This window comes from Amyelois transitella, chromosome 31 (assembly GCF_032362555.1).
Source record: "Amyelois transitella isolate CPQ chromosome 31, ilAmyTran1.1, whole genome shotgun sequence".
In the NCBI taxonomy this organism is placed as follows: Eukaryota; Metazoa; Arthropoda; class Insecta; order Lepidoptera; family Pyralidae; genus Amyelois; species Amyelois transitella.
The window spans coordinates 1,185,063-1,205,087 of NC_083534.1; the positions used below are offsets into that span (position 1 = coordinate 1,185,063).

The 20,025-nt window shown below is 37.2% G+C and overlaps 1 protein-coding gene across 2 annotated transcripts in view; it reads left to right on the forward strand.

Moving 5' to 3' along the window:
* Positions 1–20,025, forward strand: part of LOC106142957 (protein slit) — a 136,460-nt gene that overhangs the window by 53,872 nt on the left and 62,563 nt on the right. The gene's annotated exons all lie outside the window — the stretch shown is intronic.

The window sequence follows — 20,025 nt, forward strand, 5'->3', positions numbered from 1 at the left end:
ATGGTCACGTCTATATCCCTTGCGGGGTAGAGAGAGCCAAGTATTGAAAAGACTGAATGGCCACGTTTAGCTATTTGGCTTAATGACAGAATTGAGATTCAAATAGTGACAGGTTGCTAGCCCGACGCCTAAAAAAGAATCCCAAGTTTGTAAGCCTATCCCTTAGTCGCCTTTTACGACATCCATGGGAAAGAGATGGAGTGGTCCTATTATTATTTTTTTATATGGACTTTTACTATTTAGTATGTACATATATATAAACATTATGTATAACACTTTTCTCGTCGACTGTCCAATAAGGGCAGGAACACATTAGCATCATATTAGATGTTTGCAACACGCACGTGTGGACGGACTTTATTTAGATTTACTAGGTAGGTATGTAAATTGTTAATAATATTTATGTCTTGGTAGGTAATTGAAATAACATTAAAATTTGTCTCTTTTATAATTATGTACTTACTATTGTCTTGTTACTGTGTAAATTTCTATGCAATAAAGATATAACAAACATTTCTTTTAGTCATGTGAATTCATGATTTTACTCGTAATTTGAATGAAATGCTATTTGACAATTGGCCAAGTGAGCGAAGCAAATGACTTGAGACGAAAATATATTTTTCTGTATGTATCTATGTTTGTAACGCGATAACGTTCGAACCGTTGGTCTTATTATGATCAATTTTAAAACTTGATCAAATTAAGGACGTCCTGGTAAAGGGTCAGGTCAAGAGTTCCCGAAACCGATGAAGCGAAGGAAGTATGCAGAGTGGAAAGATGTAGTCTCTGCCTACCCCTCCGGGAAGAAGGCGTGATTTTATGTATGTATGTATCTGTCAATAGAATTTTTAAATTCGTAGGGCATCAAAATCGGTTTAGTCGTTTTCGAGACTTCACAATTGGGAATTCCTCGAATTCCTGTTTTAGGTGATCGGCTAGCAGCCTGTGACAAACGTGGAATCTCAATTCCATCGTTTAGTCTTGTAGCTCAACGTGTTCTCAATTCTTTCATTAAGCCAAACAGCTAAACGTAGTCTTCTAGTCTTTTTACGACTGTTGGCTCCGTCTACCCTGCCAGGGATATAGACGTGAATCTATGTATGTATGTGAAAACACAACTGTTTGGAAAATATTACACAATCGACTTGACGTACCGATTCCCGCCAAAAAGTCATAAAGAAATTGCCTCCAATAAAAACCCCATATAAAAACCATAAACAAATTTACATACACACAGGAAGCGGCACCCTCGCCCGGACTTTGTTGCCGCGCCCGCTGGTGAAAAAAATAAATAAAAAAACAATTTTCCATTTTCAAATATTTCATTGTTGGAACGCAAATTGCGTTTTTGTTGGTGACAAAATGGATACTTTGTTTATGTGTGTTTGTTTTTACCCCTGTTTCCAAAAAGATGGTGTTCTTATGTCGATACGCCTGTTTATATACATATATTACTAGATTATACCCGCAGCTTCGCTCGCGTGAATACAAAAAACGCGATGAATTTGACGCAATGTACAAAAAAAAAGGCTTAATAAGTATAACCTCAAAAAGCAACGAATTAAACACCGCGTACAAAATAATAAAAGTTTTTTGCAAATCCAATGGGAACTATAGTTTATACCAAGATAAAAGGTACCTATTTGTAAGGCTGTTAGAATATGCTTCGATCATATATTTCGGCTAATATTATAAACTAGCTGTGACCGCAACTTTGTGCGCGAATTGTTATTTTGAGCATTATTAAAGCCCTCAAGGTTAATTTTTCCTGTTTTTTTTTTAATTTTCCATTATTTCTTATCTCCTTATAGTTGTAGCGTGATGTTATATAGACTAAAGCCTTCCTCGATAAATGGTCTATTCAACGCAAAAATATTTTTTCAATTCGAACCAGTAGTTTCTGAGATTAGCGCGTTCAAACAAACAAACAAACTCTTCAGCTTTATAATATTAGTATAGATGCGAAACTAAGTCTGTTCGTTTGTTTGTTGTCTTGTGTTATCTACTGAACCTTCTTGAAATTTGCGTATACATTATTAAGAGTCTAGATTCCGGTAAATATAAGTTTTTACCGGATTCCATTCCGGTAAAAACTTATATTTCCCGTTTTGATTTGCGAAAAACTTGTATTCTTTTGTAGGTGCCGCTAAATTTGCGCTGACAAAGTTACGGAAACAAACTACTTGATATAATAATTGTTTGAAATTCGTTCACCGGTTCCACTTTAGACATATTTGAGCCCTAATCATCGCTCCCACTACAAAGGTAAAAATTTCGCCTCAATATCGTAAAAGCAATATATTTCTTCCGAGCACTGAAAGCAACGCCGCGGGGCTTCACTGTCTAATAAAGATATGAAGTGGCAGTATTAGCTTCAAGGGTCCAATCGGTATTAGGGTAGCCATGTTATATATAGTGTTGGGACTTCCACATCTATAGGTACTACATAATATTATAAAGCTGAAGAGTTTGTTTGTTTGTTTATTTGTTTGTTTTGAATAGACCATTTATCTAGGAAGGCTTTAGACTATATAACATCACGCTGCAACTATAAGAAGCAAAGAAATAATGGAAAATGTGAAATAAAAAACGGAAAATTATTCATCCTTGAGGGCTTCACAATGATGCCCGAAATAACAATTCCACGCGGACGAAGTCGCGGACACAGCTAGTTAAATAAATCTTGACTTAATCCCGACGTAGTCGATCACAACAATATCCACTTAAAAATTGAACAAAAACCATAGACAATGACACTCACCATAGACATTTACATATTTTTATCCCGTCCGTAGACAAAAACATGGCCGCCACGGTTTCGGACCTCACTTCCGCTATCGTTATTGCTGCTCGAGATGATTGGCTATTTTTACGAGAAAAGCCGCGGGCTAAAGTAAGTTTGTTTGTGTGTGAAGTGCTCCTTAAATTGTGTTTGGTTTATAGTAAGTTTTTAACCGACTTTAAAAAAGGATGTTCTCGATTTGACCGTATTACTTTTTTGTATTTGTTAACGCATATCTCCGGTATTAATAATCCAATATTTCTTTTTTTGCGTTCAATAGAGTATAGAGGTTGCTAGCCCATCGCCTATAAGACTAATCAAAAGTTTATAAGCCTATCCCTTAGTCGCTATTTACGACATCCATGGGAAAGATATGGAGTGGTTCTAAACTATCGGAAACCACACGGCCGGATCCATTAAAAGTTATTCCCTAAAAACGAAAAAAAAAAAACAATTTTCCTTTTGCATAAAACATCCTCTTTATTATACGTACAGACGACGCCACCAACAATATATCATTTACACTGTCAACCCCGTAATCAGCGTAATGATATTGGGAGAAGAGGGAATGTCGGGAATTTATCACTTATCCCTAGGGATTGTGGCGGTAAATGTAATAGGTTTCGTTGTAAAGTTTAACGAAATGCTACCGCGTTAGAAATCAAAGCTGGCAAAGCGCGAGTCGGATTTGCGCACAAAGGGTTATTCAAACTCAAATCTCTTATTCATTACTAGCTGTGCCCGCGACCTCGTCCGCGTGGAATAGTTATTTTGGGCATCATTGCAGCCCTCAAGGATGAATAATTTTCCCCGTTTTTTTTTTCACATTTTCCATTATTTCTATGCTCCTTATAGTTGCAGCGTGATGTTATATAGCCTAAAGACTTCCTCGCTATTTAACGCAAAAAGGATTTTTCAATTCGAACCAGTAGTTCCTGAGATTACGAGACACTTCAATATCACTTAATAATTGTACAATCTTTTGGTTTCACAACATTGGTTGACGTCAAATAAATAACTTAAAACTACAATGCGGTTTGGCGCTAATAATACATTTTTTTTTTCTTTTTTTTTATTTTCATCTGTTTTCCAGCCAATACTACCTACTAACTAATGAGGTTGTGTCACATTTTAACTGCCTGTTTGACCAGTAACTGTCAAAATAGGCGGGCTTTCCCATGTATGGAAGTAAGGATTAAGCGAGCGGAGTCGTCGACAAAATCCTACTACTATTATAAAGGCGAAAGTTTGTATGGATGTTAGTTACTCTTTCACGCAAAAACTACTGAACCGATTACCATGAAATTTGGTATGTAGGTAGCTGAAGACCCAGAATAACACATAGGCTACTTTTTATCCCAGAGTTCCCGCGGGATTGATAGGGTTTCCATGCGGACGAAGTCGCGGGCGGCCTCTAGTCTAGTAATATATTCACCCACAAAGGTGCCAAGAACAGTTCAATTAATTCAATAAAATCGTATTTCCTATGTAATTCAATCCGTACATCGACTGCACATTTTGGCGGGAAGCCAGCGCTGAATGCGCCAATGCAGTGCTAAAGGTCGGTGACCACTTTGAGATATTTTGAAGTTAGGCTATAATAATGTATTACTTTCTTTCCAAGCGATGCGGTCGATGATTGAACTTAGTTTAGGGAGTTAAGGTCGGTGAGCTATTAAATCACTACATAGTATAAAACAAAGTCGCTATTTTAGTCTGTTTGTCTGTATGCTTAAATCTTTAAAATTACGCAACGGATTTTGATGCGGTTTTTTGTAACAGGTAGAGTGATTCAAGAGGAAGGTTTTTATGTATAATAACATTTATAATTTAGCACCCGTGCGAAGCCGGGGCGGGTCGCTAGTTCTTTATAAATTGTAATAGTTCACTGTTAAGAGATTAATGTAATTTTTTTTATGTGTTAGTGTTTTGTGTCAGTAAGAACCTGTAATTGACCATTTGTTACACATGCGTGGCGCTATTTTTAGAAGTAATAAATAAATGAATGTAATATAAACTTGGAACTTTTAGTGTGTGAAGTCGTGCCATCGCGCTCTTTCCTGATGCCTTCTTCACTCCCTCTTTTCTTTATGCGCGCGCGCGCCTCTGACATCTTTCGCGCGCGCTCATCAAGTAGCTGGCTATCATCAGATGCCGTGCGGTTCCTGGCGTCAATAGAAAAAATAATTGGACCACTCCATCTATTTCCCATGAGTGGCGACTAAGAGATAGGCTAATCTTGGGATTTTTCTTTAAGGCGATGGGCTAGCAATCTGTCACTATTTGAATCTGAATTATATTATTAAGCCAAACAGCGGAACGTGGCCTATGGGTCTTTTCGAGACTGTGGCTCTGTCTACCCCGCGAGGGATATAGATGTGATTATACGTATGTATGTACTATCCTCAAGCGACTACTTACTGGATATCGTGCCTTACACTAAACTCGCACACTATTTTTACAAGATTGGATTCTTTTTACAAGGACGGAGTCACCGACGAAATCTAGTTCATTTATACATTCAGTCAGAAAAGTATCGGGAATGGATTATTTATTTATGGTTCCAAATTCAAATTTTTGTTTTTTTTGTTGTTGTTAGATTGGCACAACTGTTTTCCATTTTGGCGCGGAGTTTGAGTTGCATCTGTTGTTAACATTAAATACAGTGCTATTTTTAGTTATATCATATCTAGTGTGTATTGCTAATTTCATAATGGATAAAAACATCGAACAAAGAGTTTGTCTTAAATTTTGCATTGCCAATGGAATATCGTGTTCGGAGTCACTGAAAATGTTACAGAAGGTTTACGGTGAATCGACTTTATCAAAAACTCGTGCTTATGAGTGGTACAAAGCGTTCAAAAGCGGTCGAGATGTGATGGAAGATTTGCCTCGCTCTGGTAGGCCATCAACGTCTGCAACTGAAGTTAACATCGCAAAAGTGAAGGAAATAGTGACTGAAAATCCTCATTCAACTTTGAGAGAGATAGCCACCGAACTTTCTGTATCTCACGAGTCGATCCGTACCATTTTAACTAATAATTTGGGTATGAAACATGTTGCCGCTCGGCTAGTCCCAAAAGTCCTGAATTTTTTTCAAAAACTCAATCGCATGAGAGTCGCTGAGGACATGCTAGAACGAGTCAATTCCGACCCAACATTCATGAAACGCATTGTTACTGGTGACGAGACGTGGGTTTACGAGTTTGACATGCAAACTAGTCAACAAGCTTCGGAGTGGCGCCTTCCAACTGAACCGAAACCGAAAAAACCACGCCAAAGTCGTTCAAAAGTCAAAGTCATGTTGACTGTTTTCTTTGACTATCGCGGTGTTGTGCACTCGGAATTCTTGCCGGAAGGTCAAACGGTAAATAAGGAATATTATTTGAGTGTTATGCGGCGTTTAAGAGAGCAAATCCGACGAAAAAGGCCAGATTTGTGGAAAGAAAATTCTTGGATTTTGCACCATGATAATGCACCTTCGCACAAGGCCATCATTGTGAACGAATTTTTAACCAAACACTCAACAAATACCATCGAGCAACCACCATATTCACCAGATATGGCTCCAGCCGACTTTTTTCTTTTTCCTAAACTCAAATTACCACTTCGTGGCACCCGTTTTCAATCGGTAGAAGACATAAAAGAGAATTCGCGGCGAGAACTGACCTCAATTCCGGAAACAGCGTTTAAAAAATGTTTTGATGATTGGATTATTCGTTGGCGTAAGTGTATCGTTTCTAAAGGAGCATATTTTGAAGGTGATAAAATAAATTTGGATGAATAACAAACAGTTTGTGTATTATTGATCTTTTCCTGCTACTTTCTTGACAGAGTAGTATATTTGTTTAAGTAACGATTCTCATCTTTGCGACATTGATTATCTAGTTACAAACACTAGTTAACTTTATATTCTAGCATCTCTTTCAGTAGAACACAACCTTTATCCAATAAAAATACGTTAACGTTTAAACTTTCAGCAACGCTTACTCACAATGGTTGTAAACGGGTACCGTGTAGTTTTAAAGCTTATAAAGATCGCTTTTTCGCGAGTTTTTGTGTGAAAATTAACTAACTAACTGACTAAATTCCATGAAAGTATTTAGAGAGTCGAAGGTCTAATCAGTGAGATGCCCAAAAAGTAATGCGCGTTGAGCTTAGTCGCCTTTTACGGCATCCGTGGGAAAGAGATGGAGTGGTCCTATACTTTTTTGTATTGGTGCCGGGAACCTCAATTCTATCATTGAGCCCAGCTCTTGAATTGAGCGTGGCCTTTCAGTCTTTTCATGACTGTAAGCTCTGTCTGCCCCTCAGGGGATATAAACGTGATTATATGTTATGTTATGAAATTAATGTGCCGTGTGGTTCCCGGCACCAATACAAAAAAGAATGGGACCACTCTATCTCTTTCCCATGGATGTCGTAAAAAGCGACTAAAGGATAGGCTTACATACTTGGGATTCTTTTTTAGGCGATGGGCTAGCAACCTGTCACTATTTGAATCTCAATTCTATCTTAAAGCCAAATAGCTAAACGTGGCCTATCAGTCTTTACAAGACTGTTGGCTCTATCTACCCTGCAAGGGGTATAGACTTAATTATAGTTATATTATGAAATTAATACAACCATCTCTTAAGATTCTATCAATCTTCCAGCAAGCGATAGTTTAAGTGTTGGTAGAACTATCCAGGCGTTAGCCAAAGCTGTTGATTAATTCCTGTCTAGGTCTGTACAGAGGGGTGCTAAAGCGATAACACACAAAGTTTCAATTTCCAACCAACTTTTAATGGTGTCTCATTTATTCGTTTGTATATGGATATCGTAAGAGGCGACAAAAGGATAGGCTTATTAACTTGGGATTCCTCCTGTAAGCGATGGGCTAGCGACCTGTCACTATTTGAATCTCAATTCTATCATAAAGCTGAACGTGGCCTATCAGTCTCTTCAAGTCTATTGGCTCTGTCTTCCCCGCAAGGGATATAGACGTGACTATATGTATGTATGTATGACACTTTTAACACCATGACGACTCAAATCGGTAATTTTTCGACTGTGTTTTGAAACACTTTTCTCGTTATCTGTAGCACATTCCGCTGGGGGCGGCCAAGTTTAAATTGACTTGGGAATTCTTAGACTTGACGTAATTAAAAAAAATGGGGGGGTTCGAGTAATTATTTAGACGGCCATCGAGATGTGAACGGCATTTTTTATCTTTTGTCATATCGATTTTTTATGAATGTAGCATTTAAATTAACAAACTTTTATGTTTTTGTTTATTATTTTACTAGCTGTTGCCCGTGACTACAAGGCGGACGCCTTAAATGTCTATTAATTTAAACTTATTAAATCAAAAGATTTTTTCAATTCGAATTAGTATCTACAGTTCCTGAGATTAGCGCGTTCAAACAAACAAACTCTTCAGTTTTATAATATTACTATAGGTAGATAAGTATCGAAATATGAAGATAATATAAATTGTGATAAATTTGTAAAAAGAATGAAATATAAATAATATCTTAGATGCATTTTTTTTTTTGAAGACGCCACAGGTCGCATAAAATCACTCTTTGTACATCATCTTTTTTTTTAATTCCGAAAGCAGCGCGCGGCAAAGTTATCACCAGATACAGCCATATCTCGTCTGAAATGCGCGTACATTACGCAAGCGCTATTTATAATGCACTTATGGAATCCAGAGAGTGCATCGTAATCGCTCGTCATGTCTTGATGGCTTTATTAATGCACTAGCTGTGCCTTCGACTTTGTCCGCGTGGTATAGTTATTTTGGACCATAATGAGGACTTATGGTCCAAAATAACTATACCAGGTTGAATAATTTCCCTCGTTTTTTTCACATTTTCCATTATTTCTTCGCTCCTAATAGTTGAAGCGTGATGTTATATAGCGTAAAGCCTTCCTCGATAAATGGTTTATTCAACACAAATAATTTTTCAATTCGAACCAGTAGTTCCTGAGATTAAGGCGTTGAAACATTTTACAAAATTAGTATAGATGCTAAATTTTGTAAAAATGTGTGTTGGTTGGTTACTCGTTCACCCAAAGTCTACTGAACAGATTTTCATGAAACATTGCAGTGGAATAACATACCTAAAAAGCTAATAGAGATTTAAATCGGACGAAATCACAGGCAACAAGTAATCGTATTAATTTAAATTACGATTAACAAATATGAACCAAAATACAACTAAAATTGAAAGTAAGAAATACGATACTGCAATTTGATCTTATAGGTTATGTTTTTATTCTTACCATTTGTGGTAGGCACTCCGTAGGCATTGGAACGCCTACATGAAACCTGCATCGTAATTTAGCCATAGGGGATTGACATAGATTATAAATATCTGATGTAAGTACTTAATATAAGTACAATTTTTAATTTTTCAAATCTATTTTAGACGACTTATGGATAGGCATTTAAACTTGGAATTCTTCTTTAGTGCGATTGGCTAGCAATCTGTCACTATTTGAATCTCAATTCTATCATTTAGCCAAACAACTAAGCGTGGGCATTCAGTCTTTTCAAAATTTTTGGCTCAGTCCACCTCGCAAGGGATTAAACGTGATTATATGTATGTATGTATTAAGATTATGTCTAAGTATGGTTTAAATAGTAAAAATATGCTAGTCCATCGTCAAAAAGGAGAATCCGAAGTGGTCTTTACATTAAACTAATAAGTCTGAATGACTTTTCTAACAGGCACGTGTAGCTAGCCACACTTAGTTTTTTTTTGTTATGAGAGGTAGGCATATCATTTAAAAGTAAAAACCTCTTTTTTATATTCGGGCAGCAGCACTGTCGTCGTTAATAGTTACTTATAATCTTTGCCATTATTTCTAGTCTTCGGCCATCGTAAATATACTCTGCGTTCTATAATTTAATGCTTGTTGCAATTTTGCCATAAACGATAGACTTTTAAACTTGTGATTCCTCTTGTAGGCGATGGACTAGCAACTTATTAATATTTGAATCTCAATAAAATCATGAAGCCCCGTACAGCTGAACGTGGCTTTTTAAATTTTTGCGAGACTGTTGGCTCTGTCTACCCGTGATCTCCGTTTCTTAATTTAGCTTTAGGAAAATAAATAGGCCCAAAATTGCTTGCTCTTGTAGTCTAAGGAAAATGATTTCCCGCCCTCTCTCTTAAGATGAACAGGAAAAAATGAAGTTAATATTATAAATTATTTTTTTATTTCGTTTATTTTTTAGGGATTTGTTTAAGCTTTCGTTTATAAAAGGTAGGTATTACGGCCACAGTTTGACCGCGATACATACACACCCTTACATAATGAACATTTTTAGCTGTGAAAGAATATTTTCATGATTGCTTTCTTAAACAGTTTAATTTTTTTCTCTCCATAATACCACAGTACAGATACAGAATTAAAAACAAATAAAAAAAAAGAATTCGAAATTCCATTGGATATTGAAACATCGAACGCGATTCGCAATTCAAATTTCCAGCTCGTTCACCATTTACGAAAACTAATTTATCACCAGTCCCATTGGGTAAAAACAAACTAACGAAATCATATTTGGTAAAATGAATATGACTCTTATCTTGTTGACAGTAGAGTCATAAATACATGTATGAATTGTAACCTAAAATATCGAATCATACATGCTTTTGACTGGCTTTTTAATCTTGGTCCCGTTTGCGCGCGCACGTACAAATATGGCTACTGATTTATTTTTATTTTTTTAATACGGCCAGCCCATTGCCTCCGCACGTTCCTTAATTGAATAAAGTTTTGCTTATCATTCTATTTTCAAAGTTGCCAGCTAATCCTCTTTTGAGTATTGCCAGATGGTTTATTTTTAAAAGTGCTCAAGTGTAGGATATTGTGTTTAATTTATAGGGCTTATCTTGTATTTTACGTTCTTATAATAGCTTTAAACATAGACCATTTTAAATAAAATGTATGCAATGTAATGGTATTAAATATCTTGCCTTTCTGTAGTCTGATTACGTACCATAGTCGTGGAACACAAAATGTCAAAGTCACTTTAATATCAACACCTATTGGTAGCCTAATTTATTTTTTTACAGAATGGTCATTCTAATACTTAAATCTGATGAGGTCACATTGAAAATATCCTCACATAAAACAATTACTACTTTGGCTCAGTGTAGCAATGCTCAAAAAAGCCTCCAGAGCCTTCATTAAAAAAAATAACAATTTTCTCTCTGGCTCTACCAGTTGACGACTACATCCACTCGTTCTAAACTCAAACTCAGACCACCAACATTCCGATTGGAAGCAATACCGATCAAACCGCAACCGATAAACTTTGTAATTCGAATGACGTAGTGATGGGACTAAGGTTAATAAGTTTATCGATAAAAAATACTTTTTTACCTTTATTTATTTATTTATTTATTTAAATTTTTATTTAAATAACTCAACGTACACAAGCTTCTCAAATACAACATAAAATAATTTTAAAAAAATATATATATAACTTAACTCTAAGCAGGTGTACGCCGCAGCAATTCAAAAAGGTCATAAGCTCAGCGGATTTCTTTGCTCGGGATAAGCAAAGCACTGGTTTTCAGCTATGACCCGGTTGACCGACTCGGTATTTCCACGCAACTACTAAGTTCTAAGAATCAACAGCACAGCTTTACGTACGTACAATCCTGTGTCAGTTACATATAAATATTCATATTTGTGCATATTATACGTAATATAAATAAACAGTAAATAGAAAATCATGTATATTAAAGATATAAATATCGTACATGAACTATGAACAATTGTGACGTAAGGTATTAAGTTAAATAATTGTGAAATACAAATATTATAATTATATGACAAAATCCGTTATCGACCAACCGTGCGGTATACCAGCCTTTTGCTTGGACAATAATGTGTCTTTCAGATGTTTTTTGAAAGAGTATTTGGAACGTAAATTTCTTATAGGTGGAGGGATATTGTTCCAGCACTTGGTTGCTAGATAACGGAAGCTGCCTGCCTGCCTTTCCGTCCCCTAAACGTTGACAAGGCCTATGTCTTAACTTCTCTCTCATTCTATCATCTAGTTTCATCGCAGCGTAAGTGAGGAAAAGAAAATAAAAAAATATGTTCTACCAATGTTGGTAAATCAACCGAGCCCCAGTTCCACCAATGTACACATTGTTTTACAGTACGCAGTTAATTTAACTCTATTTTAAATGATTAAGCTTCGATTCGATAGTTTAAATCAAGTCTTTTTATAACCTCAAAAGACTAAGGTAAAATATAAAGTCAAGACGTGCGTGTATCAAATTCCACTTCATATCTTATGATATGATAGTAAATTTCTATGCAATAAAGATATTACAAACAAACAAAAAACACATGAATTTATACTTAAATTTAGAAACTGTTAAAGTTTCCTTGTACATATTTAGTTGATGAACTCGTAATTTACGAGTAACTTCTGTTACACGAGTCAGCAATTATATTTTACCGATATCGATAGATTTACATTACACAGTCACATCACTAGTTTAATGGCACCGTCTAAGCCACTAATTGCTATCGGCTACGATCGAGCGAGAACTACTAACTTTATTGATTCGGATTAGATTCATTAGAGATTGTTTAGCATTTATATTAAATCGTTTGTTGGGAGCAAGAGTTATTTTTATAAGCAGCATAACCTCTTTATTTCTGTCACGTTGGAATTTCCGAAACTCATACATACGTATAATAACCATGCCGTGTGGTTCCCGGCACCAATGAAAAAAATAATAGGACCACTCCATCTCTTTCCCATGGATGTCGTAAAAGGCGACTCAGGGATAGGCTCACATGCTTGGGATTCATGTTTAAGGTGATGGGCTAGCAACTTGTCACTATTTGAGTCTCAATTCTATCATTAAGCTAAATAGCTGAACGTGGCCATTCAGTCTTTTCAAGACTGTTGGCTCTGTCTACCCCGCAAGGGATATAGACGTGACCATATTTATGTTTAAGTTATGTAACTGTTTTTTGCGTAAAAGATTAACAAACACACATACACATAACAACGCATCCTAGCTTAGTATTAATAGGAGTCGAGTCACTAAAAGCGTTAATTCGGAGCATAGTAATCGTATGAGCTGTTTATTGGTACGGTACAGATTTTAATTAGTGTTAATTGTCTACAATAAGATGTTTCCTACATATGGGCTATAAAGTATTTCTTGGTTTTCTTTCACTTTTGATTTCATCTATGTATATTGGTGTACTAGCTGTGCCCGCGACTTCGTCCGCGAGGAATAGTTATTTTGGGCATCATTGAAGCGCTCAAGGGTGAATAATTTTCCCGGCTTTTTTTTCACATTTTCCATTATTTCTTCGCTCCTTATAGTTGCAGCGTGATGTTGTATAGCCTTTAAGCCTTCCTCGATAAATGGTCTATTCAACGCTTAAATACTTTTTCAATTCGAACGATTGGTTACAAAAAGTACTTAGTAAATAAAGTAGTAGGATAGGAGGCCAGACACGAAATTAAATCCACAGTACATCGCTTTACGGGTTAGACAGAGTCAATAGTCACAGGTTGAGATAGTCCGTCGCCTTAAAGAATCCATGATCCAAGTCATGATATTGCATTTTTGACAGAATTAATGATGATAGTATATTTTTTTTAGAAATACTTGTTTGTGAATATATTCTTTTAAAAATCTTTTATTGAATTTTTCAAATTAACAAAATTAGTATTATAAGTGAGAAACAAAAAATAAATACCGATAATTCAATTCTAACCCAGACTTAAAAATTTCAGTCTGACATCGTGTCAGTCAGACTCGTCAGTGCCAGTCTCACTGACAAAGTGATCTATATTTGTAAATTGACGTCCGATGAAAATGCTGCAGTGTAGTTTGTTCCGTCGCTTCTTTTACACTTGCGCTTTGGAAGCGGTAGTTGTTATAATTAGATTTAAGTTATGTGACGTCAATAAGTGATACCTTGTATCCAATTTTGAAAATAAATCTATTCTATTCTATTCTATTCAAACTATGCCGTGTGGTTCCTGGCACCAATACAAAAAAAAAAAGAATAGGACCACTCCATCTCTTTCCCATGGATGTCGTAAAAGGCGACTAAGGGATAGGCTTACCAACTTGGGATTCTTTTTTAGGCGATGGGCTAGCAACCTGTCACTATTTGAATCTCAATTCTATCATTAGGCCAAATAGCTGAACGTGGCCATTCAGTCTTTTCAAGACTGTTGGCTCTGTCTACCCCGCAAGGGATATAGACGTGACCATATGTATGTATGTCTATTCAAACTCATGCAGGCGAGCCGTCAATAGACAGAACGACACGGCACAGTTGCGCAGTTAATTTAATATCGATAAATTTTAATTTATCGACTCCGCCACATCACTGGAGCCACTAATTGCACGTTTACCGTGAGAATGTTGGTCGACGATAAGTGATTAATTTTACAACTAATTTATTGCTCTTAATTAAGAGATCTCCCATCTCAGATAGAGCATTTCACAATTTGTCGTGTCTTTTATATTATACATACGTACAATTGAGCCTTTATCCTTTACGGTGTAGACAGAGCCAACAGTCTTGCGAAGACTGAAATACCACGTTCAATTGTATGGCTTAATAATGGAATTGAAATAGGTTGCTAGCCCATCGCTTAAAAATGGTTAAGTATAAGTACATACATAAGTATTAATCACGTCTATATCCCTTGCGGGTTAGGCAGAGCCAACAGTCTTAAAAAGACTGATAGGCCACGTTCAGCTCTTTGCCTTAATGATATAGATTCATATAGTGACAGGTTGCCCATCGCCTGAAAGTAGAATCCCAAGTTTATAAGCCTATCCCTTAGTCGCCTTTTACGACATCCATGGGAAAAAGATGGAGTGGTCCTATTCTTTTTTTTAATGGTGCCGGGAACCACACGACACAGTAGTTACTTTTGCCAATAATAAGAATCGCTCTTTGTTCCATCAGGAATAATACAGAAAAAAAAGATAGATAGATAAAAGCTTTATTCACTATCACAATACATTATTGGACACATACATAATTAACAGTAATAAAGAATGTCAATGTGCAATGTGCATGTATGTACTACGGACAATGATGGACAGTGAAAAGGTTCTGATATAAATAGTAATAAACTACATGTAGAATTTTGTGTTAGTGGTCGAACAAAATGTTAATGTAGTAATCTGTAATGCGTCATTAAATTTTATCGAGCTTCCAAGAGGGTGCATAGAGTTAACAATGATTAGACTGGACTAAGGAACAGAGGGGTAAGTGCGAGTTTTACTCGAACAAACGCGTCGAGCAAGTAAACGCGAGTTTGTATAGCATACATACATACATATGGTCACGTCTATATCCCTTGCGGGTTAGACAGAGCCAACAGTCCACGGTAGCCATTAAGGGGAGTGCCCCTTGCTTATTTGCTTTCCGTAGAATATACATACATATATATATATGTATCATCTTGATCAAATTAAGGACGTCCTGGTAAAGGGTCAGGTCAAAAGTACCCGAAACCGCCGAGCTTGCATGAAGAGAGTTATGAATGTGGATGAAGCGAAGGAAATATGCAGAGATCGTGGCAAGTGGAAAGAGGTAGTCTCTGCCTACCCGTCCGGGAAAGAGGCGTGATTTTATTTATGTATGTATGTATGCGGTCTGCTGAAAGCCGCTTTGCGACGATGAATGTAAGAGGAGGAATGAAGGATAAGATTGAGGAAGTATGCCAGATGATGGATGAAAGACGTTTGGATGTGTTGTGCGTGAATGAAACGAAGCGGAAAGGATGCGACGCGACGCAGCACGGCCCTTACACGGCGTATTGGTCTGGAATTTCCAGTACCAGCCGAGGCTGTCAAGGGGTCGGTCTAATTCTTTCTGCACGAATGGCTGAGTGCGTGAATGAGTATGAGTGTGTCAGCCCTCGTCTTCTATGGATTAGGCTGAAAGTTGGAATCACTCGGATCTTCGTTCTAGGTGTTTATGCACCTTGGGATGTGGGTTCGAGGGGTACAACATCAGCAAAAAGCGAAAACGAGGAGTTCTGGAATAGTGTAAGAGAAGTATTGAAAGTTACCAAGCCAAATGAGAAGATTATTATGTTAGGTGATTTTAATGGATGGGTGGGTGTAAAGCGTGATGGATATGAAAAGGTGCTTGGTGCGTTTGGTGACGAAAAGGTGAATGATAATGGAAGAAGTGTATTAGAAATTTGTCTAGAGTGGGATCTTTTTGTGTCGAACTCAATGTTTCAACATAAAGAGATCCACACCTACACAAGAGTGGAAGGTATTTTAAAAAGTATGATAGACTTTGTGATTGTAGATGAAAGATTGAAGAACAAAGTGCTGGATACCCGTGCATATCGCGGTGCTGGCATTGACTCGGACCATTTACTGGTGATATCCCGGATAAGGGGTATCTTCAATCGCTGGCGGCACAGGGTAAGGGAGCAAACCAGCGCTTTGGAAAGAGTAAAGGTAGAAAATTTGCAAGATATGGATGTAGGTAAGAAGTATATTAATAGACTGAAGGATGAATTTGAAGATTTAGAGGAAATGAGCGATATTGAAGATGGATGGAAGGAATTTAAAGAAAGAATTGTGAAAGTAGCTGTTGAAGTGTGTGGTGTAAGTAGAAGAAGGAAAGGAAAAAATCACAAAAATGCGTGGATGAGTAAAGATGTGCAAGAACTTGTGCGATTAAAGAAGAAAGCATGGCTGGATTTGTTAGCAGCAAAAGCTAACTTAAGAATGCAAGAGGTTATAGATGAAGATGTGAATGAAGCACGTAAGGAATATAAGAAAATGAAAGATTTGGTTAAGAAAGCTGTGATTAGAAAGAAAGAAGAGTATAAAGAGGATTTTGATAAAAGGCTATCAGAAGACTTTCAGTCAAATCTGAAAGTATTCTGGAAATCCGTAAGGTCAGCCCGAGGAAATACTATAACCAGAGAGCTGACTAGGATCAGATGCCAGGATGGTAGCGTTGTGAAAGGAGAAGAATGTGTACTAAAGATATGGAAGGACTATTTTGAAAGTTTATTTGAAAAAAAGGAAGGAAATAAGAAAGATTTCTGCTATAGCGAAGAAAAAGAGAATGAGATGGAAGGCGAAATTGAAATGTTCGAAATTGTGGAAGCACTTAAGAGTATGAAAGCGGGAAAGGCTGCTGGGTGTGATAGAGTGTCGGTCGAGATGCTTAAAGCAGGAAAAGGCGTAGTAGCTAGTCAGTTGTACTGCCTTTTCAATTTGTGTTGGAGAAGCGGCCGAGTACCAAAAGATTGGTGTAAGGCTGTTATCGTGCCACTTTACAAAGGAAAAGGGTCACAGCTGGACTGCAAAAATTATCGTGGTATAAGCCTGCTTAGCGTCGTCGGCAAATTGTATGCTAAGGTATTGATTAATAGAGTCAGGAATGAAACTGATGACAAAATATGGGATGCTCAAGCGGGATTTCGAAAGGGAATGGGATGTACTGATCAGGTCTTTTCCTTGCGGTGCATAGCCGAAAAGTTTTTGGCCAAAAGTCAAAAAGTCTATTGCACATTCGTAGATCTGGAAAAGGCCTATGACAGAGTTGAGAGGAATGAATTGTGGTCAGCACTTTCTATGCATGGGGTGAGCAGTCTCTTAATACGAGCACTGAAATCCTTATATGAGGATTCGAGTGCTTGTGTCAGGATAAACGGAGCGCACACTGAGTGGTTTAAGATTGAGAAAGGCGTTAGGCAAGGATGTGTTGCGTCACCGTGGCTGTTCAACCTATTTATGGATAGCTGTTTGACAGATTTGAAAGAGTCTAAAAGTGGATTAAGGATGAATGAGTTACTCGTCAAATGTCTGCTCTATGCCGACGATCAGGTTATACTGGCGTCATCAGCGGAGGAGTTACAGGAGATGGTAAACTGTATGCATGAAGCTTTAAAAGAGAAAGGAATGAAAGTGAACGTAAGTAAAACTAAAACACTGGTTTTTGAAATGGAGAAAGAAATGACAGCATGTAATATTTTGATTGGAGGAGAAAAAGTGGAGCAAGTGAAAGAGTTTGTATATCTAGGATCAAAGTTTACATCAGATGGCAAGTATGATAGTGATATTGAAAGGAGAGTGAACGCGGGGAACATGGTGAATGGAGCTTTGCATGCCTTTATGAGCAGTCAGAAACTATCCAAAAAGGCTCGACTGGCTGTGCACAGGGGCGTGTTGGTCCCGACATTAATGTATGGGAGTGAAAGTTGGGTATGGCAAAAGAAGCATGAAAGCAGAATAAATGCAGTGGAAATGAGAGCGTTAAGGAGTATGATGGGTGTGAAATTGAGTGACAGGATAAGGAACAGCGTGATAAGGGAATGTTGTGATGTGAAAGAAGATGTAGTTACAGGAATAGAAAAGGGTATGTTAAGATGGTTCGGTCATGTGGAGAGGATGAATAAAAGCAGGTTGACTAAGCAGATATACAAGGAGAGTGTGGAGGGAAAGGTCGGAGTGGGAAGACCTAGACGAACGTATCTTGATCAAATTAAGGACGTCCTGGTAAAGGGTCAGGTCAAAAGTACCCGAAACCGCCGAGCTTGTATGAAGAGAGTTATGAATGTGGACGAAGCGAAAGAAGTATGCAGAGATCGTGGCAAGTGGAAAGAGGTAGTCTCTGCCTACCCCTCCGGGAAAGAGGCGTGATTTTATGTATGTATGTATGTATCATTATCACGTCTATATCCCTTGCGTGGTAAACAGGGCCTTTGTTGGGTATGACCAAAAAGGTTGGGTTTCAGAATGTTTCTTATATTCTTATGTCATTTTTTGAACAGTGTTTTGTTGGTGTCTCGTTTTGTCAGTGGACAAGTAAAGACCGTATTTTTGTAATCACTTTATTTTATTTATTCCTGCCGCTATTTAGGAGCATCTCTGGAACAAGGAGCGCTGCCGGTCTACCGGGCATAATGAGCCAAAACAGCCTTGAAACATTGAAAACGGAGATAAAAAATCAGAATTTCCTACTTGTAGCTTGAGCTACATACATACCTACATACATTTTAATCACGTCTATATCCCTTGCGGGATAGACAGAGCCAACAGTCTTGAAAAGACTGATAGGCCACGTTCAGCGATTTGGCTTTAAGATAGCATTGAGATTCAAATAGTGGCAGGTTGCTAGCCCATTGCCTAAAAAAGAATCCCAAGTTGAAAACTTTGAAAAACAATTGAATACGCAGGCAAAAATCAAAATTTCCTACTTGTAGTTTGAGCAATGTTTAAAAAAAGCCCTCTATACTTTTATAGCACTACATTAAAAGCGCTTTTTGGCCATAAAGCACTTCGGGTAATCGTAAAAGAAGAAATGGGGCACATACAGCGAATTTGGGGCAATCGTGGTTCACAGATAACTTAAACACAATGTTGCCAGTGTAAAAATAAAAATCCTACTAATATTATAAATGCGAAAGTTTGTGAGTATGTCAGGATGGATGTTTGTTACTCTTTCACGCAAAAACTACTGAATCGATTACGATGAAATTTGGTATGTGTAGCTGAAGACCCAGAATAACATATAGGCTTATCCCAGAGTTCCCGCGGGATTGATAGGGTTTCTATGCGGACGAAGTCGCGGATGGCCTCTAGTTTTTAAATATATTTAAGATTTAACTATTTTTTTTTAAATACTACAGGTATTAAACGCGCACGTAACGTAAAACATGATGTGGTCCTATTATTTATTTCTATGAGTGCCGGGAACCACATGGCACATTAAATATCAATTAATTTAATTAAAAACCGCTCGTAAAAATAGCTGCCTGAAATCCCAAAAGTCACAATACACGTCTTTATCCACTACGGGGTAGACAGATACAAAAGTCACAAGACTTGAACACCACCGTTCAGGATGCCTTTAACTTTTTCCTGCTGGAGTAAAAAGTAAATAAATACATATGTATTGTTTTTTTTTACTTTTTACTCCAGCAGGAAAAATTACACTGATTGAGTTAGCCTCGAAGTAAGTTCGAGACTTGTGTTACGAGATACTAACTCAACGTTACTATATTTTTTAACTAGCTGTGCCCGCAAATTCGTCCGCGTAAGCCTTCTTCGATAAATGGTCTATTCAATGCAAGAAGAATTTTTCAATTCGAACCATTATTTCCTGAGATTAGCGCGTTCCAACAAACAAACTCTTCAGCTTTATAATTTAGTATAGATGTCTAATTCTCAAAATGCACTAATCTAACGTAGTAATAATTC